Source organism: Calliopsis andreniformis, unplaced genomic scaffold (assembly GCF_051401765.1).
Source record: "Calliopsis andreniformis isolate RMS-2024a unplaced genomic scaffold, iyCalAndr_principal scaffold0227, whole genome shotgun sequence".
NCBI classification, from domain to species: domain Eukaryota; kingdom Metazoa; phylum Arthropoda; class Insecta; order Hymenoptera; family Andrenidae; genus Calliopsis; species Calliopsis andreniformis.
In genome coordinates, this window is record NW_027480636.1 from 264,101 (window position 1) to 291,517 (window position 27,417).

Consider the following 27,417-nt stretch of genomic DNA (forward strand, 5'->3'; position numbering starts at 1 on the left):
AGTAGCCATAGCCATAGCCATAGCAGCCATAGCATTAGCCACAGCAGCCATAGCCATACCCACAGCCATAGCAGCCATAGCCATATCCATAGCAGCAGTAGCCATGGCCATAGCCAACTCAGCCATAGCCATAGCAGCCATAGCCATAGCAGCCATGGCCATAGCCATAGCAGCCAGAGCCATAGCCACAGCAGCCATAGCCATAGCCACAGCAGCCAGAGCCATAGCCATAGCAGCCATAGACATGGCCAAAGCCATAGCCATAGCAGCCATAGCTATAGCCATAACACCCAGAGCCATAGCCATAGCAGCTATAGCCACACCCAAAGCAGCCTTAGACATAGCCATAGCAGCCATAGCCATAGCCATAGCACGCATAGCGAAAGCCATAGCAGCCATAGCCATAGCCACAGCAGCCAGAGCCATAGCCATAGCAGCCATAGACATGGCCAAAGCCATAGCCATAGCAGCCATAGCTATAGCCATAACACCCAGAGCCATAGCCATAGCAGCTATAGCCATACCCAAAGCAGCCTTAGACATAGCCATAGCAGCCATAGCCATAGCCATAGCACGCATAGCGAAAGCCATAGCAGCCATAGCCATAGCTATAGCAGCTATAGCCATAGCCATAGCAGCTTTAGCCATAGCCAAAGAATCCATAGGCATAGCCATAGCAGCCATAGCCATAGCCATAGCACGCATAGCGACAGCCATAGCTGCCGTAGCCATAGCCATAACAGCTATAGGCATAGCCATATCAGCCATAGCCATAGCCAAAGCATCCATACCCATAGCCATAGCAGCTATAGCCATAGCCATATCAGCCATAGCCATAGCTATAGCAGCCACAGCAAAACACAGCCATAGCCATAGCCATAGCAGCCATAGCCATAGCCATAGCAGCCATAGCCATAGCAATAGCACGCATAGCGATAGCCATAGCAGCCTTAGACATAGCCAGAGCATCCATAGCCATAGCCATAGCCATAGCAGCCATAGCTATAGCCACAGCAGCCATAGCATTAGCAGCCATAGTCATAGCCATAACAGCCATAGCCATAGCCATAGCAGCCATAGCCATAGCCATAGCAACCATAGCCACAACCATAGACATAGCAGCCATAGCCACAACCATACCAGGCATAGCCTTATCCACAGCAGCCATAGCCATAGCCATATCAGCCATAGTCATAGCCATAGCCACAGCAGCAATAGTCATAGCCATAGCAGCCCTAGCAGCCATAGCCATAGCCATAGCAGTCATAGCCACAGCCATAGCAGTACCCATAGCGATTGCCATAGCAGACGTAGCCATAGCCATAGCCGCCATAGATATAACCATAGCAGCCATAGCCACAGCCATAGCAGCTATAGACATAGCCATAGCCACAACAGCCAATGCCATAGCCATCGCAGCTGTAGCCATAGCCGTAACAGCCATAGACATGGCCAAAGCCATAGCCATAGCAGCCATAGCTATAGCCATAACACCCAGAGCCATAGCCATAGCAGCTATAGCCATACCCAAAGCAGCCTTAGACATAGCCATAGCAGCCATAGCCATTGCCATAGCACGCATAGCGAAAGCCATAGCAGCCATAGCCATAGCTATAGCAGCTATAGCCATAGCCATAGCAGCTTTAGCCATAGCCAAAGAATCCATAGGCATAGCCATAGCAGCCATAGCCATAGCCATAGCACGCATAGCGACAGCCATAGCTGCCGTAGCCATAGCCATAACAGCTATAGGCGTAGCCATATCAGCCATAGCCATAGCCAAAGCATCCATACCCATAGCCATAGCAGCTATAGCCATAGCCATATCAGCCATAGCCATAGCTATAGCAGCCACAGCAAAACACAGCCATAGCCATAGCCATAGCAGCCATAGCCATAGCCATAGCAGCCATAGCCATAGCAATAGCACGCATAGCGATAGCCATAGCAGCCTTAGACATAGCCAGAGCATCCATAGCCATAGCCATAGCCATAGCAGCCATAGCTATAGCCACAGCAGCCATAGCATTAGCAGCCATAGTCATAGCCATAACAGCCATAGCCATAGCCATAGCAGCCATAGCCATAGCCATAGCAACCATTGCCACAACCATAGACATAGCAGCCATAGCCACAACCATACCAGGCATAGCCTTATCCACAGCAGCCATAGCCATAGCCATATCAGCCATAGTCATAGCCATAGCCACAGCAGCAATAGTCATAGCCATAGCAGCCCTAGCAGCCATAGCCATAGCAATAGCAGTCATAGCCACAGCCATAGCAGTACCCATAGCGATTGCCATAGCAGACGTAGCCATAGCCATAGCCGCCGTAGATATAACCATAGCAGCCATAGCCACAGCCATAGCAGCTATAGACATAGCCATAGCCACAACAGCCAATGCCATAGCCATCGCAGCTGTAGCCATAGCCGTAACAGCCATAGCCATAGCTATACCAGCCATAGACGTAGCAGCCATAGCCACAGCTACAGCAGCCGGAGCCATAGCCATAGCAGCTATAGCCATAGCCAAAGCAGACATAGCCATAGCAGCCAGATCCACAGCCATAGCAGCTATAGCCAAATCCAAAGCAACCATAGCAATAGCCATAGCAGCCATAACCATATCCAGAGCAGCCATAGCCATAGCCATAGCAGCAATAGCCATATTCATAGCAGCCATACCCATAGCCATAGCAGACATAGCCATAGCCATAGCAGGCATAGTCATAGCCATAGTAGCCATAGCCATAGCCATAGCAGCCATAGCATTAGCCACAGCAGCCATAGCCATAGCCACAGCCATAGCAGCCATAGCCATATCCATAGCAGCAGTAGCCATGGCCATAGCCAACTCAGCCATAGCCATAGCAGCCATAGCCATAGCAGCCATGGCCATAGCCATAGCAGCCAGAGCCATAGCCACAGCAGCCATAGCCATAGCCACAGCAGCCAGAGCCATAGCCATAGCAGCCATAGACATGGCCAAAGCCATAGCCATAGCAGCCATAGGTATAGCCATAACACCCAGAGCCATAGCCATAGCAGCTATAGCCACACCCAAAGCAGCCTTAGACATAGCCATAGCAGCCATAGCCATAGCCATAGCACGCATAGCGAAAGCCATAGCAGCCATAGCCATAGCCACAGCAGCCAGAGCCATAGCCATAGCAGCCATAGACATGGCCAAAGCCATAGCCATAGCAGCCATAGCTATAGCCATAACACCCAGAGCCATAGCCATAGCAGCTATAGCCATACCCAAAGCAGCCTTAGACATAGCCATAGCAGCCATAGCCATAGCCATAGCACGCATAGCGAAAGCCATAGCAGCCATAGCCATAGCTATAGCAGCTATAGCCATAGCCATAGCAGCTTTAGCCATAGCCAAAGAATCCATAGCCATAGCCATAGCAGCCATAGCCATAGCCATAGCACGCATAGCGACAGCCATAGCTGCCGTAGCCATAGCCATAACAGCTATAGGCATAGCCATATCAGCCATAGCCATAGCCAAAGCATCCATACCCATAGCCATAGCAGCTATAGCCATAGCCATATCAGCCATAGCCATAGCTATAGCAGCCACAGCAAAACACAGCCATAGCCATAGCCATAGCAGCCATAGCCATAGCCATAGCAGCCATAGCCATAGCAATAGCACGCATAGCGATAGCCATAGCAGCCTTAGACATAGCCAGAGCATCCATAGCCATAGCCATAGCCATAGCAGCCATAGCTATAGCCACAGCAGCCATAGCATTAGCAGCCATAGTCATAGCCATAACAGCCATAGCCATAGCCATAGCAGCCATAGCCATAGCCATAGCAACCATAGCCACAACCATAGACATAGGAGCCATAGCCACAACCATACCAGGCATAGCCTTATCCACAGCAGCCATAGCCATAGCCATATCAGCCATAGTCATAGCCATAGCAGCCCTAGCAGCCATAGCCATAGCCATAGCAGTCATAGCCACAGCCATAGCAGTACCCATAGCGATTGCCATAGCAGACGTAGCCATAGCCATAGCCGCCATAGATATAACCATAGCAGCCATTGCCACAGCCATAGCAGCTATAGACATAGCCATAGCCACAACAGCCAATGCCATAGCCATCGCAGCTGTAGCCATAGCCGTAACAGCCATAGACATGGCCAAAGCCATAGCCATAGCAGCCATAGCTATAGCCATAACACCCAGAGCCATAGCCATAGCAGCTATAGCCATACCCAAAGCAGCCTTAGACATAGCCATAGCAGCCATAGCCATAGCCATAGCACGCATAGCGAAAGCCATAGCAGCCATAGCCATAGCTATAGCAGCTATAGCCATAGCCATAGCAGCTTTAGCCATAGCCAAAGAATCCATAGGCATAGCCATAGCAGCCATAGCCATAGCCATAGCACGCATAGCGACAGCCATAGCTGCCGTAGCCATAGCCATAACAGCTATAGGCATAGCCATATCAGCCATAGCCATAGCCAAAGCATCCATACCCATAGCCATAGCAGCTATAGCCATAGCCATATCAGCCATAGCCATAGCTATAGCAGCCACAGCAAAACACAGCCATAGCCATAGCCATAGCAGCCATAGCCATAGCCATAGCAGCCATAGCCATAGCAATAGCACGCATAGCGATAGCCATAGCAGCCTTAGACATAACCAGAGCATCCATAGCCATAGCCATAGCCATAGCAGCCATAGCTATAGCCACAGCAGCCATAGCATTAGCAGCCATAGTCATAGCCATAACAGCCATAGCCATAGCCATAGCAGCCATAGCCATAGCCATAGCAACCATAGCCACAACCATAGACATAGCAGCCATAGCCACAACCATACCAGGCATAGCCTTATCCACAGCAGCCATAGCCATAGCCATATCAGCCATAGTCATAGCCATAGCCACAGCAGCAATAGTCATAGCCATAGCAGCCCTAGCAGCCATAGCCATAGCCATAGCAGTCATAGCCACAGCCATAGCAGTACCCATAGCGATTGCCATAGCAGACGTAGCCATAGCCATAGCCGCCATAGATATAACCATAGCAGCCATAGCCACAGCCATAGCAGCTATAGACATAGCCATAGCCACAACAGCCAATGCCATAGCCATCGCAGCTGTAGCCATAGCCGTAACAGCCATAGCCATAGCTATACCAGCCATAGACGTAGCAGCCATAGCCACAGCCACAGCAGCCGGAGCCATAGCCATAGCAGCTATAGCCATAGCCAAAGCAGACATAGCCATAGCAGCCAGATCCACAGCCATAGCAGCTATAGCCAAATCCAAAGCAACCATAGCAATAGCCATAGCAGCCATAGCCATAGCCATAGCAGCCATAGCTATCGCCACAGCAGCCATAGCCATAGCAGCCATAGCCATAGCTATAGCAGCTATAGTCATAGCCATAGCAGCTTTAGCCATAGCCAAAGAATCCATAGCCATAGCCATAGCAGCCATAGCCATAGCCATAGCACGCATAGCGACAGCCATAGCTGCCGTAGCCATAGCCATAGCAGCCATAGCCATAGCCATATCAGCCATAGCCATAGCCAAAGCATCCATACCCATAGCCATAGCAGCTATAGCCATAGCCATATCAGCCATAGCCATAGCTATAGCAGCCATAGCCAAACACAGCCATAGCCATAGCCATAGCAGCCATAGCCATGGCCATAGCAGCCATAGCCATAGCAATAGCACGCATAGCGATAGCCATAGCAGCCGCAGCCATAGCCAGAGCATCCATAGCCATAGCCGTAGCCATAGCAGCCATGGCTATAGCCACAGCAGCCATAGCCATAGCAGCCATAGCCATAGTCACAGCAGCCATCGCCACGGCAATAGCAGCCATAGCTATATCCATAGGAGCCATAGCCATAGCCATAGCATTAGCAGCCATAGTCATAGCCATAACAGCCATAGCCATAGCCATAGGAGCCATAGCCATAGGAGCCATAGCCATAGCCATAGCAACCATAGCCACAACCATAGACATAGCAGCCACAGCCACAACCATACCAGGCATAGCCTTATCCACAGCAGCCATAGCCATAGCCATAGCAGCCATAGTCATAGCCATAGCCACAGCAGCAATAGTCATAGCAATAGCAGCCCTAGCAGCCATAGCCATAGCCATAGCAGTCATAGCCACAGCCATAGCAGTACCCATAGCAGCAATAGGCATAGCCATAGCAGCCATAGCAGCCATAGTCATAGCCATAGCCACAGCAGCAATAGTCATAGCCGTAGCAGCCCTAGCAGCCATAGCCATAGCCATAGCAGTCATAGCCACAGCCATAGCAGTACCCATAGCAGCAATAGGCATAGCCATAGCAGCCATAGCAGTCATAGTCGTAGCCATAGCAGCCATAGCCATAGCAATAGCACGCATAGCGATAGCCATAGCAACCGCAGCCATAGCCATAGCAGCCGTAGCCATAGCCATAGCAGCCATAGCCATAGCCATAGCAGCCACAGCCAAAGCTATAGCAGCCATAGTCATAGCCATAGCAGCCATAGCAGCCATAGCCATAGCCATAGCCATAGAAACTAGAGCCATAGCCAAAGTAGTCACAGCCAAAGCTATAGCAGCCATATCCATAGCCATAGCAGCCATAGCAGACATGGCCATAGCCATAGCCATAGCAGCCATAGCATTAGCCACAGCAGCCATAGCCATAGCCACAGCCATAGCAGCCATAGCCATATCCATAGCAGCAGTAGCCATGGCCATAGCCAACTCAGCCATAGCCATAGCAGCCAGAGCCATAGCAGCCATGGCCATAGCCATAGCAGCCAGAGCCATAGCCACAGCAGCCATAGCCATAGCCACAGCAGCCAGAGCCATAGCCATGGCAGCCATAGACATGGCCAAAGCCATAGCCATAGCAGCCATAGCTATAGCCATAACACCCAGAGCCATAGCCATAGCAGCTATAGCCACACTCAAAGCAGCCTTAGACATAGCCATAGCAGCCATAGCCATAGCCATAGCACGCATAGCGAAAGCCATAGCAGCCATAGCCATAGCCACAGCAGCCAGAGCCATAGCCATAGCAGCCATAGACATGGCCAAAGCCATAGCCATAGCAGCCATAGCTATAGCCATAACACCCAGAGCCATAGCCATAGCAGCTATAGCCATACCCAAAGCAGCCTTAGACATAGCCATAGCAGCCATAGCCATAGCCATAGCACGCATAGCGAAAGCCATAGCAGCCATAGGCATAGCTATAGCAGCTATAGCCATAGCCATAGCAGCTTTAGCCATAGCCAAAGAATCCATAGGCATAGCCATAGCAGCCATAGCCATAGCCATAGCACGCATAGCGACAGCCATAGCTGCCGTAGCCATAGCCATAACAGCTATAGGCATAGCCATATCAGCCATAGCCATAGCCAAAGCATCCATACCCATAGCCATAGCAGCTATAGCCATAGCCATACCAGCCATAGCCATAGCTATAGCAGCCACAGCAAAACACAGCCATAGCCATAGCCATAGCAGCCATAGCCATAGCCATAGCAGCCATAGCCATAGCAATAGCACGCATAGCGATAGCCATAGCAGCCTTAGACATAGCCAGAGCATCCATAGCCATAGCCATAGCCATAGCAGCCATAGCTATAGCCACAGCAGCCATAGCATTAGCAGCCATAGTCATAGCCATAACAGCCATAGCCATAGCCATAGCAGCCATAGCCATAGCCATAGCAACCATAGCCACAACCATAGACATAGCAGCCATAGCCACAACCATACCAGGCATAGCCTTATCCACAGCAGCCATAGCCATAGCCATATCAGCCATAGTCATAGCCATAGCCACAGCAGCAATAGTCATAGCCATAGCAGCCCTAGCAGCCATAGCCATAGCCATAGCAGTCATAGCCACAGCCATAGCAGTACCCATAGCGATTGCCATAGCAGACGTAGCCATAGCCATAGCCGCCATGGATATAACCATAGCAGACATTGCCACAGACATAGCAGCTATAGACATAGCCATAGCCACAACAGCCAATGCCATAGCCATCGCAGCTGTAGCCATAGCCGTAACAGCCATAGACATGGCCAAAGCCATAGCCATAGCAGCCATAGCTATAGCCATAACACCCAGAGCCATAGCCATAGCAGCTATAGCCATACCCAAAGCAGCCTTAGACATAGTCATAGCAGCCATAGCCATAGCCATAGCACGCATAGCGAAAGCCATAGCAGCCATAGCCATAGCTATAGCAGCTATAGCCATAGCCATAGCAGCTTTAGCCATAGCCAAAGAATCCATAGGCATAGCCATAGCAGCCATAGCCATAGCCATAGCACGCATAGCGACAGCCATAGCTGCCGTAGCCATAGCCATAACAGCTATAGGCATAGCCATATCAGCCATAGCCATAGCCAAAGCATCCATACCCATAGCCATAGCAGCTATAGCCATAGCCATACCAGCCATAGCCATAGCTATAGCAGCCACAGCAAAACACAGCCATAGCCATAGCCATAGCAGCCATAGCCATAGCCATAGCAGCCATAGCCATAGCAATAGCACGCATAGCGATAGCCATAGCAGCCTTAGACATAGCCAGAGCATCCATAGCCATAGCCATAGCCATAGCAGCCATAGCTATAGCCACAGCAGCCATAGCATTAGCAGCCATAGTCATAGCCACAACAGCCAATGCCATAGCCATCGCAGCTGTAGCCATAGCCGTAACAGCCATAGCCATAGCTATACCAGCCATAGACGTAGCAGCCATAGCCACAGCCACAGCAGCCGGAGCCATAGCCATAGCAGCTATAGCCATAGCCAAAGCAGACATAGCCATAGCAGCCAGATCCACAGCCATAGCAGCTATAGCCAAATCCAAAGCAACCATAGCAATAGCCATAGCAGCCATAGCCATAGCCATAGCAGCCATAGCTATCGCCACAGCAGCCATAGCCATAGCAGCCATAGCCATAGCTATAGCAGCTATAGTCATAGCCATAGCAGCTTTAGCCATAGCCAAAGAATCCATAGCCATAGCCATAGCAGCCATAGCCATAGCCATAGCACGCATAGCGACAGCCATAGCTGCCGTAGCCATAGCCATAGCAGCCATAGCCATAGCCATATCAGCCATAGCCATAGCCAAAGCATCCATACCCATAGCCATAGCAGCTATAGCCATAGCCATATCAGCCATAGCCATAGCTATAGCAGCCATAGCCAAACACAGCCATAGCCATAGCCATAGCAGCCATAGCCATGGCCATAGCAGCCATAGCCATAGCAATAGCACGCATAGCGATAGCCATAGCAGCCGCAGCCATAGCCAGAGCATCCATAGCCATAGCCGTAGCCATAGCAGCCATGGCTATAGCCACAGCAGCCATAGCCATAGCAGCCATAGACATAGTCACAGCAGCCATCGCCACGGCAATAGCAGCCATAGCTATATCCATAGGAGCCATAGCCATAGCCATAGCATTAGCAGCCATAGTCATAGCCATAACAGCCATAGCCATAGCCATAGGAGCCATAGCCATAGCCATAGCAACCATAGCCACAACCATAGACATAGCAGCCACAGCCACAACCATACCAGGCATAGCCTTATCCACAGCAGCCATAGCCATAGCCATAGCAGCCATAGTCATAGCCATAGCCACAGCAGCAATAGTCATAGCCATAGCAGCCCTAGCAGCCATAGCCATAGCCATAGCAGTCATAGCCACAGCCATAGCAGTACCCATAGCAGCAATAGGCATAGCCATAGCAGCCATAGCAGCCATAGTCATAGCCATAGCCACAGCAGCAATAGTCATAGCCATAGCAGCCCTAGCAGCCATATCCATAGCCATAGCAGCCATAGCAGACATGGCCATAGCCATAGCCATAGCAGCCATAGCATTAGCCACAGCAGCCATAGCCATAGCCACAGCCATAGCAGCCATAGCCATATCCATAGCAGCAGTAGCCATGGCCATAGCCAACTCAGCCATAGCCATAGCAGCCATAGCCATAGCAGCCATGGCCATAGCCATAGCAGCCAGAGCCATAGCCACAGCAGCCATAGCCATAGCCACAGCAGCCAGAGCCATAGCCATGGCAGCCATAGACATGGCCAAAGCCATAGCCATAGCAGCCATAGCTATAGCCATAACACCCAGAGCCATAGCCATAGCAGCTATAGCCACACTCAAAGCAGCCTTAGACATAGCCATAGCAGCCATAGCCATAGCCATAGCACGCATAGCGAAAGCCATAGCAGCCATAGCCATAGCCACAGCAGCCAGAGCCATAGCCATAGCAGCCATAGACATGGCCAAAGCCATAGCCATAGCAGCCATAGCTATAGCCATAACACCCAGAGCCATAGCCATAGCAGCTATAGCCATACCCAAAGCAGCCTTAGACATAGCCATAGCAGCCATAGCCATAGCCATAGCACGCATAGCGAAAGCCATAGCAGCCATAGCCATAGCTATAGCAGCTATAGCCATAGCCATAGCAGCTTTAGCCATAGCCAAAGAATCCATAGGCATAGCCATAGCAGCCATAGCCATAGCCATAGCACGCATAGCGACAGCCATAGCTGCCGTAGCCATAGCCATAACAGCTATAGGCATAGCCATATCAGCCATAGCCATAGCCAAAGCATCCATACCCATAGCCATAGCAGCTATAGCCATAGCCATACCAGCCATAGCCATAGCTATAGCAGCCACAGCAAAACACAGCCATAGCCATAGCCATAGCAGCCATAGCCATAGCCATAGCAGCCATAGCCATAGCAATAGCACGCATAGCGATAGCCATAGCAGCCTTAGACATAGCCAGAGCATCCATAGCCATAGCCATAGCCATAGCAGCCATAGCTATAGCCACAGCAGCCATAGCATTAGCAGCCATAGTCATAGCCATAACAGCCATAGCCATAGCCATAGCAGCCATAGCCATAGCCATAGCAACCATAGCCACAACCATAGACATAGCAGCCATAGCCACAACCATACCAGGCATAGCCTTATCCACAGCAGCCATAGCCATAGCCATATCAGCCATAGTCATAGCCATAGCCACAGCAGCAATAGTCATAGCCATAGCAGCCCTAGCAGCCATAGCCATAGCCATAGCAGTCATAGCCACAGCCATAGCAGTACCCATAGCGATTGCCATAGCAGACGTAGCCATAGCCATAGCCGCCATGGATATAACCATAGCAGACATTGCCACAGACATAGCAGCTATAGACATAGCCATAGCCACAACAGCCAATGCCATAGCCATCGCAGCTGTAGCCATAGCCGTAACAGCCATAGACATGGCCAAAGCCATAGCCATAGCAGCCATAGCTATAGCCATAACACCCAGAGCCATAGCCATAGCAGCTATAGCCATACCCAAAGCAGCCTTAGACATAGCCATAGCAGCCATAGCCATAGCCATAGCACGCATAGCGAAAGCCATAGCAGCCATAGCCATAGCTATAGCAGCTATAGCCATAGCCATAGCAGCTTTAGCCATAGCCAAAGAATCCATAGGCATAGCCATAGCAGCCATAGCCATAGCCATAGCACGCATAGCGACAGCCATAGCTGCCGTAGCCATAGCCATAACAGCTATAGGCATAGCCATATCAGCCATAGCCATAGCCAAAGCATCCATACCCATAGCCATAGCAGCTATAGCCATAGCCATATCAGCCATAGCCATAGCTATAGCAGCCACAGCAAAACACAGCCATAGCCATAGCCATAGCAGCCATAGCCATAGCCATAGCAGCCATAGCCATAGCAATAGCACGCATAGCGATAGCCATAGCAGCCTTAGACATAGCCAGAGCATCCATAGCCATAGCCATAGCCATAGCAGCCATAGCTATAGCCACAGCAGCCATAGCATTAGCAGCCATAGTCATAGCCACAACAGCCAATGCCATAGCCATCGCAGCTGTAGCCATAGCCGTAACAGCCATAGCCATAGCTATACCAGCCATAGACGTAGCAGCCATAGCCACAGCCACAGCAGCCGGAGCCATAGCCATAGCAGCTATAGCCATAGCCAAAGCAGACATAGCCATAGCAGCCAGATCCACAGCCATAGCAGCTATAGCCAAATCCAAAGCAACCATAGCAATAGCCATAGCAGCCATAGCCATAGCCATAGCAGCCATAGCTATCGCCACAGCAGCCATAGCCATAGCAGCCATAGCCATAGCTATAGCAGCTATAGTCATAGCCATAGCAGCTTTAGCCATAGCCAAAGAATCCATAGCCATAGCCATAGCAGCCATAGCCATAGCCATAGCACGCATAGCGACAGCCATAGCTGCCGTAGCCATAGCCATAGCAGCCATAGCCATAGCCATATCAGCCATAGCCATAGCCAAAGCATCCATACCCATAGCCATAGCAGCTATAGCCATAGCCATATCAGCCATAGCCATAGCTATAGCAGCCATAGCCAAACACAGCCATAGCCATAGCCATAGCAGCCATAGCCATGGCCATAGCAGCCATAGCCATAGCAATAGCACGCATAGCGATAGCCATAGCAGCCGCAGCCATAGCCAGAGCATCCATAGCCATAGCCGTAGCCATAGCAGCCATGGCTATAGCCACAGCAGCCATAGCCATAGCAGCCATAGCCATAGTCACAGCAGCCATCGCCACGGCAATAGCAGCCATAGCTATATCCATAGGAGCCATAGCCATAGCCATAGCATTAGCAGCCATAGTCATAGCCATAACAGCCATAGCCATAGCCATAGGAGCCATAGCCATAGCCATAGCAACCATAGCCACAACCATAGACATAGCAGCCACAGCCACAACCATACCAGGCATAGCCTTATCCACAGCAGCCATAGCCATAGCCATAGCAGCCATAGTCATAGCCATAGCCACAGCAGCAATAGTCATAGCCATAGCAGCCCTAGCAGCCATAGCCATAGCCATAGCAGTCATAGCCACAGCCATAGCAGTACCCATAGCAGCAATAGGCATAGCCATAGCAGCCATAGCAGCCATAGTCATAGCCATAGCCACAGCAGCAATAGTCATAGCCATAGCAGCCCTAGCAGCCATAGCCATAGCCATAGCAGTCATAGCCACAGCCATAGCAGTACCCATAGCAGCAATAGGCATAGCCATAGCAGCCATAGCAGTCATAGTCATAGCCATAGCAGCCATAGCCGTAGCAATAGCACGCATAGCGATAGCCATAGCAACCGCAGCCATAGCCATAGCAGCCGTAGCCATAGCCATAGCAGCCATAGCCATAGCCATAGCAGCCACAGCCAAAGCTATAGCAGCCATAGTCATAGCCATAGCAGCCATAGCAGCCATAGCCATAGCCATAGCCATAGAAACTAGAGCCATAGCCAAAGTAGTCACAGCCAAAGCTATAGCAGCCATATCCATAGCCATAGCAGCCATAGCAGACATAGCCATAGCCATAGCCATAGCAGCCATAGCCATAGCCATAGTCATAGCAGTCTTAGCCATAGCCACAGCAGATATAGCCATAGCCATAGAAGCCATAGCCATAGCCATAGCCATAGCCTTAGCAGCAATAGCCATAGCCATAGCAGCCATTGCAGCCATAGCCATAGCCATTGCAGCCATAGCCATAGCCATAGCACGCATAGCGATAGCCATAGCAGCCGTAGCCATAGCCATAGCAGCGATAGACATAGCCATATCAGCCATAGCCGTAGCCATAGCCGTAGCCATGGCATCCATAGCCATAGCCACAGCAGCGGTAGCCATAGCCATAGTCTTAGCAGCCGTAGCCATAGCCGTAGTAGCTATAGCAATAACCATAGCAGACATAGCCATAGCCGTAGCACGCATAGCTATAGCCATAGCAGCCATAGCATTAGCCACAGCAGCCATAGCCATAGCCACAGCCATAGCAGCCATAGCCATAGCCATAGCAGCAGTAGCCATGGCCATAGCCAACTCAGCCATAGCCATAGCAGCCATAGCCATAACAGCCATGGCCATAGCCATAGCAGCCAGAGCCATAGCCACAGCAGCCATAGCCATAGCCACAGCAGCCAGAGCCATAGCCATAGCAGCCATAGACATGGCCAAAGCCATAGCCATAGCAGCCATAGCTATAGCCATAACACCCAGAGCCATAGCCATAGCAGCTATAGCCATACCCAAAGCAGCCTTAGCCATAGCCATAGCAGCCATAGCCATAGCCATAGCACGCATAGCGAAAGCCATAGCAGCCATAGCCATAGCCATAGCAGCCATGGCCAGAGCCATAGCCAGAGCAGCCATAGCCATAGCCATAGCAGCCATAGCCATAGCCGTAGGCATAGCCATTGCCATTGCAGCATTAGCGGTAGCAATAGCAGGCATAGCCACAGCCATAGCAGCCATAGCCATAGCCATCGCCATAGCAGCCAGAGCCATAACCATAGCAGCTATATCCATACGCAGGCATAGCAATAGCCATAGCCATAGCAGCCGGAGCCATAGCCATAGCAGCTATAGCCATAGCCATAGCAGCCATAGCCATAGCCATAGCAGCCATAGCCATAGCCATAGCAGTCATAGCTATAGCCATAGCCATAGCCGTAGCAACAGTAGCCATAGCCATAGCAGCGAGAGCAGTTATAGCCATAGCCATAGTAGCCATAGCCATAGCCACAGCAGCCATAGCCAAAGCCATAGCAGCCAGAGCCATAGCCATAGCAGCTATAGCCATACCCACAGCAGCCTTACCCATAGCCATAGCGGCCATAGACATGACCATAGCCATAGCCATAGCAGCCATAGCCATAGCCATAGCATCCACAGCCAAAGCTACAGCAGCCATAGTCATAGCCATAGCAGCCATAGCCATAGCCATGGCAGCCATACCCATAGCCATAGCAGCTAGAGCCATAGCCATAGCCACAGCAGCCAATGCTATAGCCATAGTAGTTGTAGCCATAGCCGTAGCAGCCATAGGCATAGCTATACCAGCCACAGACATAGCGGCAGTAGCAGCCATAGCCGTAGTCATAGCCATAGCCAAAGCAGACATAGCCATAGCAGCCAGATCCACAGCCATAGCAGCTATAGCCAAATCCAAAGCAACCATAGCAATAGCCATAGCAGCCATAACCATATCCAGAGCAGCCATAGCCATAGCCATAGCAGCAATAGCCATATTCATAGCAGCCATACCCATAGCCATAGCAGACATAGCCATAGCCATAGCAGGCATAGTCATAGCCATAGTAGCCATAGCCATAGCCATAGCAGCCATAGCATTAGCCACAGCAGCCATAGCCATAGCCACAGCCATAGCAGCCATAGCCATATCCATAGCAGCAGTAGCCATGGCCATAGCCAACTCAGCCATAGCCATAGCAGCCATAGCCATAGCAGCCATGGCCATAGCCATAGCAGCCAGAGCCATAGCCACAGCAGCCATAGCCATAGCCACAGCAGCCAGAGCCATAGCCATAGCAGCCATAGGCATGGCCAAAGCCATAGCCATAGCAGCCATAGCTATAGCCATAACACCCAGAGCCATAGCCATAGCAGCTATAGCCACACCCAAAGCAGCCTTAGACATAGCCAGAGCAGCCATAGCCATAGCCATAGCACGCATAGCGAAAGCCATAGCAGCCATAGCCATAGCCACAGCAGCCAGAGCCATAGCCATAGCAGCCATAGACATGGCCAAAGCCATAGCCATAGCAGCCATAGCTATAGCCATAACACCCAGAGCCATAGCCATAGCAGCTATAGCCATACCCAAAGCAGCCTTAGACATAGCCATAGCAGCCATAGCCATAGCCATAGCACGCATAGCGAAAGCCATAGCAGCCATAGCCATAGCTATAGCAGCTATAGCCATAGCCATAGCAGCTTTAGCCATAGCCAAAGAATCCATAGGCATAGCCATAGCAGCCATAGCCATAGCCATAGCACGCATAGCGACAGCCATAGCTGCCGTAGCCATAGCCATAACAGCTATAGGCATAGCCATATCAGCCATAGCCATAGCCAAAGCATCCATACCCATAGCCATAGCAGCTATAGCCATAGCCATACCAGCCATAGCCATAGCTATAGCAGCCACAGCAAAACACAGCCATAGCCATAGCCATAGCAGCCATAGCCATAGCCATAGCAGCCATAGCCATAGCAATAGCACGCATAGCGATAGCCATAGCAGCCTTAGACATAGCCAGAGCATCCATAGCCATAGCCATAGCCATAGCAGCCATAGCTATAGCCACAGCAGCCATAGCATTAGCAGCCATAGTCATAGCCATAACAGCCATAGCCATAGCCATAGCAGCCATAGCCATAGCCATAGCAACCATAGCCACAACCATAGACATAGCAGCCATAGCCACAACCATACCAGGCATAGCCTTATCCACAGCAGCCATAGCCATAGCCATATCAGCCATAGTCATAGCCATAGCCACAGCAGCAATAGTCATAGCCATAGAAGCCCTAGCAGCCATAGCCATAGCCATAGCAGTCATAGCCACAGCCATAGCAGTACCCATAGCGATTGCCATAGCAGACGTAGCCATAGCCATAGCCGCCATAGATATAACCATAGCAGCCATAGCCACAGCCATAGCAGCTATAGACATAGCCATAGCCACAACAGCCAATGCCATAGCCATCGCAGCTGTAGCCATAGCCGTAACAGCCATAGCCATAGCTATACCAGCCATAGACGTAGCAGCCATAGCCACAGCCACAGCAGCCGGAGCCATAGCCATAGCAGCTATAGCCATAGCCAAAGCAGACATAGCCATAGCAGCCAGATCCACAGCCATAGCAGCTATAGCCAAATCCAAAGCAACCATAGCAATAGCCATAGCAGCCATAGCCATAGCCATAGCAGCCATAGCTATCGCCACAGCAGCCATAGCCATAGCAGCCATAGCCATAGCTATAGCAGCTATAGTCATAGCCATAGCAGCTTTAGCCATAGCCAAAGAATCCATAGCCATAGCCATAGCAGCCATAGCCATAGCCATAGCACGCATAGCGACAGCCATAGCTGCCGTAGCCATAGCCATAGCAGCCATAGCCATAGCCATATCAGCCATAGCCATAGCCAAAGCATCCATACCCATAGCCATAGCAGCTATAGCCATAGCCATATCAGCCATAGCCATAGCTATAGCAGCCATAGCCAAACACAGCCATAGCCATAGCCATAGCAGCCATAGCCATGGCCATAGCAGCCATAGCCATAGCAATAGCACGCATAGCGATAGCCATAGCAGCCGCAGCCATAGCCAGAGCATCCATAGCCATAGCCGTAGCCATAGCAGCCATGGCTATAGCCACAGCAGCCATAGCCATAGCAGCCATAGCCATAGTCACAGCAGCCATCGCCACGGCAATAGCAGCCATAGCTATATCCATAGGAGCCATAGCCATAGCCATAGCATTAGCAGCCATAGTCATAGCCATAACAGCCATAGCCATAGCCATAGGAGCCATAGCCATAGGAGCCATAGCCATAGCCATAGCAACCATAGCCACAACCATAGACATAGCAGCCACAGCCACAACCATACCAGGCATAGCCTTATCCACAGCAGCCATAGCCATAGCCATAGCAGCCATAGTCATAGCCATAGCCACAGCAGCAATAGTCATAGCAATAGCAGCCCTAGCAGCCATAGCCATAGCCATAGCAGTCATAGCCACAGCCATAGCAGTACCCATAGCAGCAATAGGCATAGCCATAGCAGCCATAGCAGCCATAGTCATAGCCATAGCCACAGCAGCAATAGTCATAGCCGTAGCAGCCCTAGCAGCCATAGCCATAGCCATAGCAGTCATAGCCACAGCCATAGCAGTACCCATAGCAGCAATAGGCATAGCCATAGCAGCCATAGCAGTCATAGTCATAGCCATAGCAGCCATAGCCATAGCAATAGCACGCATAGCGATAGCCATAGCAACCGCAGCCATAGCCATAGCAGCCGTAGCCATAGCCATAGCAGCCATAGCCATAGCCATAGCAGCCACAGCCAAAGCTATAGCAGCCATAGTCATAGCCATAGCAGCCATAGCAGCCATAGCCATAGCCATAGCCATAGAAACTAGAGCCATAGCCAAAGTAGTCACAGCCAAAGCTATAGCAGCCATATCCATAGCCATAGCAGCCATAGCAGACATGGCCATAGCCATAGCCATAGCAGCCATAGCATTAGCCACAGCAGCCATAGCCATAGCCACAGCCATAGCAGCCATAGCCATATCCATAGCAGCAGTAGCCATGGCCATAGCCAACTCAGCCATAGCCATAGCAGCCATAGCCATAGCAGCCATGGCCATAGCCATAGCAGCCAGAGCCATAGCCACAGCAGCCATAGCCATAGCCACAGCAGCCAGAGCCATAGCCATGGCAGCCATAGACATGGCCAAAGCCATAGCCATAGCAGCCATAGCTATAGCCATAACACCCAGAGCCATAGCCATAGCAGCTATAGCCACACTCAAAGCAGCCTTAGACATAGCCATAGCAGCCATAGCCATAGCCATAGCACGCATAGCGAAAGCCATAGCAGCCATAGCCATAGCCACAGCAGCCAGAGCCATAGCCATAGCAGCCATAGACATGGCCAAAGCCATAGCCATAGCAGCCATAGCTATAGCCATAACACCCAGAGCCATAGCCATAGCAGCTATAGCCATACCCAAAGCAGCCTTAGACATAGCCATAGCAGCCATAGCCATAGCCATAGCACGCATAGCGAAAGCCATAGCAGCCATAGCCATAGCTATAGCAGCTATAGCCATAGCCATAGCAGCTTTAGCCATAGCCAAAGAATCCATAGGCATAGCCATAGCAGCCATAGCCATAGCCATAGCACGCATAGCGACAGCCATAGCTGCCGTAGCCATAGCCATAACAGCTATAGGCATAGCCATATCAGCCATAGCCATAGCCAAAGCATCCATACCCATAGCCATAGCAGCTATAGCCATAGCCATACCAGCCATAGCCATAGCTATAGCAGCCACAGCAAAACACAGCCATAGCCATAGCCATAGCAGCCATAGCCATAGCCATAGCAGCCATAGCCATAGCAATAGCACGCATAGCGATAGCCATAGCAGCCTTAGACATAGCCAGAGCATCCATAGCCATAGCCATAGCCATAGCAGCCATAGCTATAGCCACAGCAGCCATAGCATTAGCAGCCATAGTCATAGCCATAACAGCCATAGCCATAGCCATAGCAGCCATAGCCATAGCCATAGCAACCATAGCCACAACCATAGACATAGCAGCCATAGCCACAACCATACCAGGCATAGCCTTATCCACAGCAGCCATAGCCATAGCCATATCAGCCATAGTCATAGCCATAGCCACAGCAGCAATAGTCATAGCCATAGCAGCCCTAGCAGCCATAGCCATAGCCATAGCAGTCATAGCCACAGCCATAGCAGTACCCATAGCGATTGCCATAGCAGACGTAGCCATAGCCATAGCCGCCATGGATATAACCATAGCAGACATTGCCACAGACATAGCAGCTATAGACATAGCCATAGCCACAACAGCCAATGCCATAGCCATCGCAGCTGTAGCCATAGCCGTAACAGCCATAGACATGGCCAAAGCCATAGCCATAGCAGCCATAGCTATAGCCATAACACCCAGAGCCATAGCCATAGCAGCTATAGCCATACCCAAAGCAGCATTAGACATAGCCATAGCAGCCATAGCCATAGCCATAGCACGCATAGCGAAAGCCATAGCAGCCATAGCCATAGCTATAGCAGCTATAGCCATAGCCATAGCAGCTTTAGCCATAGCCAAAGAATCCATAGGCATAGCCATAGCAGCCATAGCCATAGCCATAGCACGCATAGCGACAGCCATAGCTGCCGTAGCCATAGCCATAACAGCTATAGGCATAGCCATATCAGCCATAGCCATAGCCAAAGCATCCATACCCATAGCCATAGCAGCTATAGCCATAGCCATACCAGCCATAGCCATAGCTATAGCAGCCACAGCAAAACACAGCCATAGCCATAGCCATAGCAGCCATAGCCATAGCCATAGCAGCCATAGCCATAGCAATAGCACGCATAGCGATAGCCATAGCAGCCTTAGACATAGCCAGAGCATCCATAGCCATAGCCATAGCCATAGCAGCCATAGCTATAGCCACAGCAGCCATAGCATTAGCAGCCATAGTCATAGCCACAACAGCCAATGCCATAGCCATCGCAGCTGTAGCCATAGCCGTAACAGCCATAGCCATAGCTATACCAGCCATAGACGTAGCAGCCATAGCCACAGCCACAGCAGCCGGAGCCATAGCCATAGCAGCTATAGCCATAGCCAAAGCAGACATAGCCATAGCAGCCAGATCCACAGCCATAGCAGCTATAGCCAAATCCAAAGCAACCATAGCAATAGCCATAGCAGCCATAGCCATAGCCATAGCAGCCATAGCTATCGCCACAGCAGCCATAGCCATAGCAGCCATAGCCATAGCTATAGCAGCTATAGTCATAGCCATAGCAGCTTTAGCCATAGCCAAAGAATCCATAGCCATAGCCATAGCAGCCATAGCCATAGCCATAGCACGCATAGCGACAGCCATAGCTGCCGTAGCCATAGCCATAGCAGCCATAGCCATAGCCATATCAGCCATAGCCATAGCCAAAGCATCCATACCCATAGCCATAGCAGCTATAGCCATAGCCATATCAGCCATAGCCATAGCTATAGCAGCCATAGCCAAACACAGCCATAGCCATAGCCATAGCAGCCATAGCCATGGCCATAGCAGCCATAGCCATAGCAATAGCACGCATAGCGATAGCCATAGCAGCCGCAGCCATAGCCAGAGCATCCATAGCCATAGCCGTAGCCATAGCAGCCATGGCTATAGCCACAGCAGCCATAGCCATAGCAGCCATAGCCATAGTCACAGCAGCCATCGCCACGGCAATAGCAGCCATAGCTATATCCATAGGAGCCATAGCCATAGCCATAGCATTAGCAGCCATAGTCATAGCCATAACAGCCATAGCCATAGCCATAGGAGCCATAGCCATAGCCATAGCAACCATAGCCACAACCATAGACATAGCAGCCACAGCCACAACCATACCAGGCATAGCCTTATCCACAGCAGCCATAGCCATAGCCATAGCAGCCATAGTTATAGCCATAGCCACAGCAGCAATAGTCATAGCCATAGCAGCCCTAGCAGCCATAGCCATAGCCATAGCAGTCATAGCCACAGCCATAGCAGTACCCATAGCAGCAATAGGCATAGCCATAGCAGCCATAGCAGCCATAGTCATAGCCATAGCCACAGCAGCAATAGTCATAGCCATAGCAGCCCTAGCAGCCATATCCATAGCCATAGCAGCCATAGCAGACATGGCCATAGCCATAGCCATAGCAGCCATAGCATTAGCCACAGCAGCCATAGCCATAGCCACAGCCATAGCAGCCATAGCCATATCCATAGCAGCAGTAGCCATGGCCATAGCCAACTCAGCCATAGCCATAGCAGCCATAGCCATAGCAGCCATGGCCATAGCCATAGCAGCCAGAGCCATAGCCACAGCAGCCATAGCCATAGCCACAGCAGCCAGAGCCATAGCCATGGCAGCCATAGACATGGCCAAAGCCATAGCCATAGCAGCCATAGCTATAGCCATAACACCCAGAGCCATAGCCATAGCAGCTATAGCCACACTCAAAGCAGCCTTAGACATAGCCATAGCAGCCATAGCCATAGCCATAGCACGCATAGCGAAAGCCATAGCAGCCATAGCCATAGCCACAGCAGCCAGTGCCATAGCCATAGCAGCCATAGACATGGCCAAAGCCATAGCCATAGCAGCCATAGCTATAGCCATAACACCCAGAGCCATAGCCATAGCAGCTATAGCCATACTCAAAGCAGCCTTAGACATAGCCATAGCAGCCATAGCCATAGCCATAGCACGCATAGCGAAAGCCATAGCAGCCATAGCCATAGCTATAGCAGCTATAGCCATAGCCATAGCAGCTTTAGCCATAGCCAAAGAATCCATAGGCATAGCCATAGCAGCCATAGCCATAGCCATAGCACGCATAGCGACAGCCATAGCTGCCGTAGCCATAGCCATAACAGCTATAGGCATAGCCATATCAGCCATAGCCATAGCCAAAGCATCCATACCCATAGCCATAGCAGCTATAGCCATAGCCATACCAGCCATAGCCATAGCTATAGCAGCCACAGCAAAACACAGCCATAGCCATAGCCATAGCAGCCATAGCCATAGCCATAGCAGCCATAGCCATAGCAATAGCACGCATAGCGATAGCCATAGCAGCCTTAGACATAGCCAGAGCATCCATAGCCATAGCCATAGCCATAGCAGCCATAGCTATAGCCACAGCAGCCATAGCATTAGCAGCCATAGTCATAGCCATAACAGCCATAGCCATAGCCATAGCAGCCATAGCCATAGCCATAGCAACCATAGCCACAACCATAGACATAGCAGCCATAGCCACAACCATACCAGGCATAGCCTTATCCACAGCAGCCATAGCCATAGCCATATCAGCCATAGTCATAGCCATAGCCACAGCAGCAATAGTCATAGCCATAGCAGCCCTAGCAGCCATAGCCATAGCCATAGCAGTCATAGCCACAGCCATAGCAGTACCCATAGCGATTGCCATAGCAGACGTAGCCATAGCCATAGCCGCCATGGATATAACCATAGCAGACATTGCCACAGACATAGCAGCTATAGACATAGCCATAGCCACAACAGCCAATGCCATAGCCATCGCAGCTGTAGCCATAGCCGTAACAGCCATAGACATGGCCAAAGCCATAGCCATAGCAGCCATAGCTATAGCCATAACACCCAGAGCCATAGCCATAGCAGCTATAGCCATACCCAAAGCAGCCTTAGACATAGCCATAGCAGCCATAGCCATAGCCATAGCACGCATAGCGAAAGCCATAGCAGCCATAGCCATAGCTATAGCAGCTATAGCCATAGCCATAGCAGCTTTAGCCATAGCCAAAGAATCCATAGGCATAGCCATAGCAGCCATAGCCATAGCCATAGCACGCATAGCGACAGCCATAGCTGCCGTAGCCATAGCCATAACAGCTATAGGCATAGCCATATCAGCCATAGCCATAGCCAAAGCATCCATACCCATAGCCATAGCAGCTATAGCCATAGCCATATCAGCCATAGCCATAGCTATAGCAGCCACAGCAAAACACAGCCATAGCCATAGCCATAGCAGCCATAGCCATAGCCATAGCAGCCATAGCCATAGCAATAGCACGCATAGCGATAGCCATAGCAGCCTTAGACATAGCCAGAGCATCCATAGCCATAGCCATAGCCATAGCAGCCATAGCTATAGCCACAGCAGCCATAGCATTAGCAGCCATAGTCATAGCCACAACAGCCAATGCCATAGCCATCGCAGCTGTAGCCATAGCCGTAACAGCCATAGCCATAGCTATACCAGCCATAGACGTAGCAGCCATAGCCACAGCCACAGCAGCCGGAGCCATAGCCATAGCAGCTATAGCCATAGCCAAAGCAGACATAGCCATAGCAGCCAGATCCACAGCCATAGCAGCTATAGCCAAATCCAAAGCAACCATAGCAATAGCCATAGCAGCCATAGCCATAGCCATAGCAGCCATAGCTATCGCCACAGCAGCCATAGCCATAGCAGCCATAGCCATAGCTATAGCAGCTATAGTCATAGCCATAGCAGCTTTAGCCATAGCCAAAGAATCCATAGCCATAGCCATAGCAGCCATAGCCATAGCCATAGCACGCATAGCGACAGCCATAGCTGCCGTAGAAATAGCCATAGCAGCCATAGCCATAGCCATATCAGCCATAGCCATAGCCAAAGCATCCATACCCATAGCCATAGCAGCTATAGCCATAGCCATATCAGCCATAGCCATAGCTATAGCAGCCATAGCCAAACACAGCCATAGCCATAGCCATAGCAGCCATAGCCATGGCCATAGCAGCCATAGCCATAGCAATAGCACGCATAGCGATAGCCATAGCAGCCGCAGCCATAGCCAGAGCATCCATAGCCATAGCCGTAGCCATAGCAGCCATGGCTATAGCCACAGCAGCCATAGCCATAGCAGCCATAGCCATAGTCACAGCAGCCATCGCCACGGCAATAGCAGCCATAGCTATATCCATAGGAGCCATAGCCATAGCCATAGCATTAGCAGCCATAGTCATAGCCATAACAGCCATAGCCATAGCCACAGCAGCAATAGTCATAGCCATAGCAGCCCTAGCAGCCATAGCCATAGCCATAGCAGTCATAGCCACAGCCATAGCAGTACCCATAGCAGCAATAGGCATAGCCATAGCAGCCATAGCAGCCATAGTCATAGCCATAGCCACAGCAGCAATAGTCATAGCCATAGCAGCCCTAGCAGCCATAGCCATAGCCATAGCAGTCATAGCCACAGCCATAGCAGTACCCATAGCAGCAATAGGCATAGCCATAGCAGCCATAGCAGTCATAGTCATAGCCATAGCAGCCATAGCCGTAGCAATAGCACGCATAGCGATAGCCATAGCAACCGCAGCCATAGCCATAGCAGCCGTAGCCATAGCCATAGCAGCCATAGCCATAGCCATAGCAGCCACAGCCAAAGCTATAGCAGCCATAGTCATAGCCATAGCAGCCATAGCAGCCATAGCCATAGCCATAGCCATAGAAACTAGAGCCATAGCCAAAGTAGTCACAGCCAAAGCTATAGGTGCCATATCCATAGCCATAGCAGCCATAGCAGACATAGCCATAGCCATAGCCATAGCAGCCATAGCCATAGCCATAGTCATAGCAGTCTTAGCCATAGCCACAGCAGATATAGCCATAGCCATAGAAGCCATAGCCATAGCCATAGCCATAGCCTTAGCAGCAATAGCCATAGCCATAGCAGCCATTGCAGCCAGATCCATAGCCATAGCAGCTGTAGCCATACCCAAAGCAGCCATAGCCATAGCCATAGCAGCCAGAGCCATAGCCATAATAGCCATAGCCATAGCCATAGCCATAGCAGACATAGCCACAGCCAAATCTAATGCAGCCATAGTCATAGCCATAGCAGCCATAGCCATAGCAATAGCACACATAGCGATAGCCATAGCAGTCGCAACCATAGCCATAGCAGCCGTAGCCATAGCCATAGCAGCCATAGCCATAGCCAAAGCAGCTTTAGCCATAGCCGAAGCATCCATAGCCATTGCCATAGCATCCATAGCCATAGCCATAGCAGCCATCGCCATAGCCATGGCCATAGCAGCCATAGCCATAGCCATATCAGCCATAGCCAGAGCTATAGCAGCCATAGCCATAGCAGCCATAGCCATAGGCATAACTATACCAGCCATAGACATAGCAGCTATAGCCATAGCCATAGCAGCCATTGCCATAGCCATAGCCATAGCCACAGCAATAGCACGCATAGGGATAGCCATAGCAGCCATAGCCATATCCATAGGAGACATAGCCACGACCATAGCCTTAGCAGCCATAGCCATAGCTATGGCAGCCATAGCCACAGCCAAAGCAGCCATAGCCATAGCAGCCATAGCCATTGCAATAGCCATAGCAGCAATAGCCGTAGCCATTGCAGCCATAGCCATAGCAGCCATATCCGTAGCCATTGCAGCCATAACGATAGCCATAGCAGCGGTAGCCATAGCCATAGCCGCCATAGCCATAGCCATAGCAGCCATAGCCATAGCCATTGCCACATCAGCCGGAGCCATAGCCACAGCAGCTATAGCCATAGCCATAATAGCCATAGCCATAGCCATAGCCATAGCAGCCATAGCCATAGCCATTGCCACATCAGCCGGAGCCATAGCCACAGCAGCTATAGCCATAGCCATAATAGCCATAGCCATAGCCATAGCCATAGCAGACATAGCCACAGCCAAAGCTAATGCAGCCATAGTCATAGCCATAGCAGCCATAGACATAGCAGTAATAGCCATGGCCATAGCAGCCATAGCAGCCATAGCCATAGCCATTGTAGCCACAGCCAAAGCTATTGCTGCCATAGACATGGCCATAGCCATAGCCATAGCAGACATAGCCATAGCCATAGCAGTCAGAGCCATAGCCATAGCAGCTATAGCCATACCCAAAGCAGCCTTAGCCATAGCCATAGCGGCCATAGACATGGCCATAGCCATAGCCATAGCAGCCATAGCCATAGCCATAGCAGCCAGAGCCACAACCATAGCAGCTATAGCCATACCCAAAGCAGCCATAGCCACAGCCATAGCAGCCATAGCCATAGCCATAGCAGACATAGCCATTGCCATAGCGAGAGCCGTAGCAGCCGGAGCCATAGCCATATCAGCTATAGCTATACCCAAAGCAGCCATAGCCATAGCCACAGGAGCCATAGCTATATCCATAGCAGCAATAGCCACAGCCAGAGCAGCCATAGGCATAGCTATAGGAGCCATAGCCATAGCAATAGCACGCACAGCGATAGCCATAGCAGCTTAGCCATAGCCATAGCAGCCATAGCCATAGCCATAGCAGCGATAGACATAGCCATATCAGCCATAGCCGTAGCCATAGCCGTAGCCATAGCATCCATAGCCATAGCCACAGCAGCGGTAGCCATAGCCATAGTCTTAGCAGCCATAGCCATTGCCGTAGTAGCTATAGCAATAACCATAGCAGACATAGCCATAGCCGTAGCTGCCATAGTCATAGCCATAGTAGCCATAGCCATAGCCATAGCACACGCAGCCATAGCAGCCATAGCCATAGCCATAGCCATAGCCATAGCCATAGCAGCAATAGCCATAGCCATAGCAGCCATAGCAGCCATAGCCATAGCCATAGCCATAGCCATAGCCATAGCAGCAATAACCATAGCCAGAGCAGCCATAGCCATAGCCATGGCAGCCATAGCCATAGCCGTAGGCATAGCCATTGCCATTGCAGCATTAGCGATAGTAATAGCAGGCATAGCAACAGCCATAGCAGCCATAGCCATAGCCATAGCCATAGCAGCCAGAGCCATAACCATAGCAGCTATATCCATACCAAGGCATAGCAATAGCCATAGCCATAGCAGCCGGAGCCATAGCCATAGCAGCTATAGCCATAGCCATAGCAGCCATAGCCATAGCCATAGCAGCCATAGCCATAGCCATAACAGTCATAGCTATAGCCATAGCCATAGCCGTAGCAACAATAGCCATAGCCATAGCAGCGAGAGCAGTTATAGCCATAGCCATAGTAGCCATAGCCATAGCCACAGCAGCCATAGCCAAAGCCATAGCAGCCAGAGCCATAGCCATAGCAGCTATAGCCATACCCACAGCAGCCTTA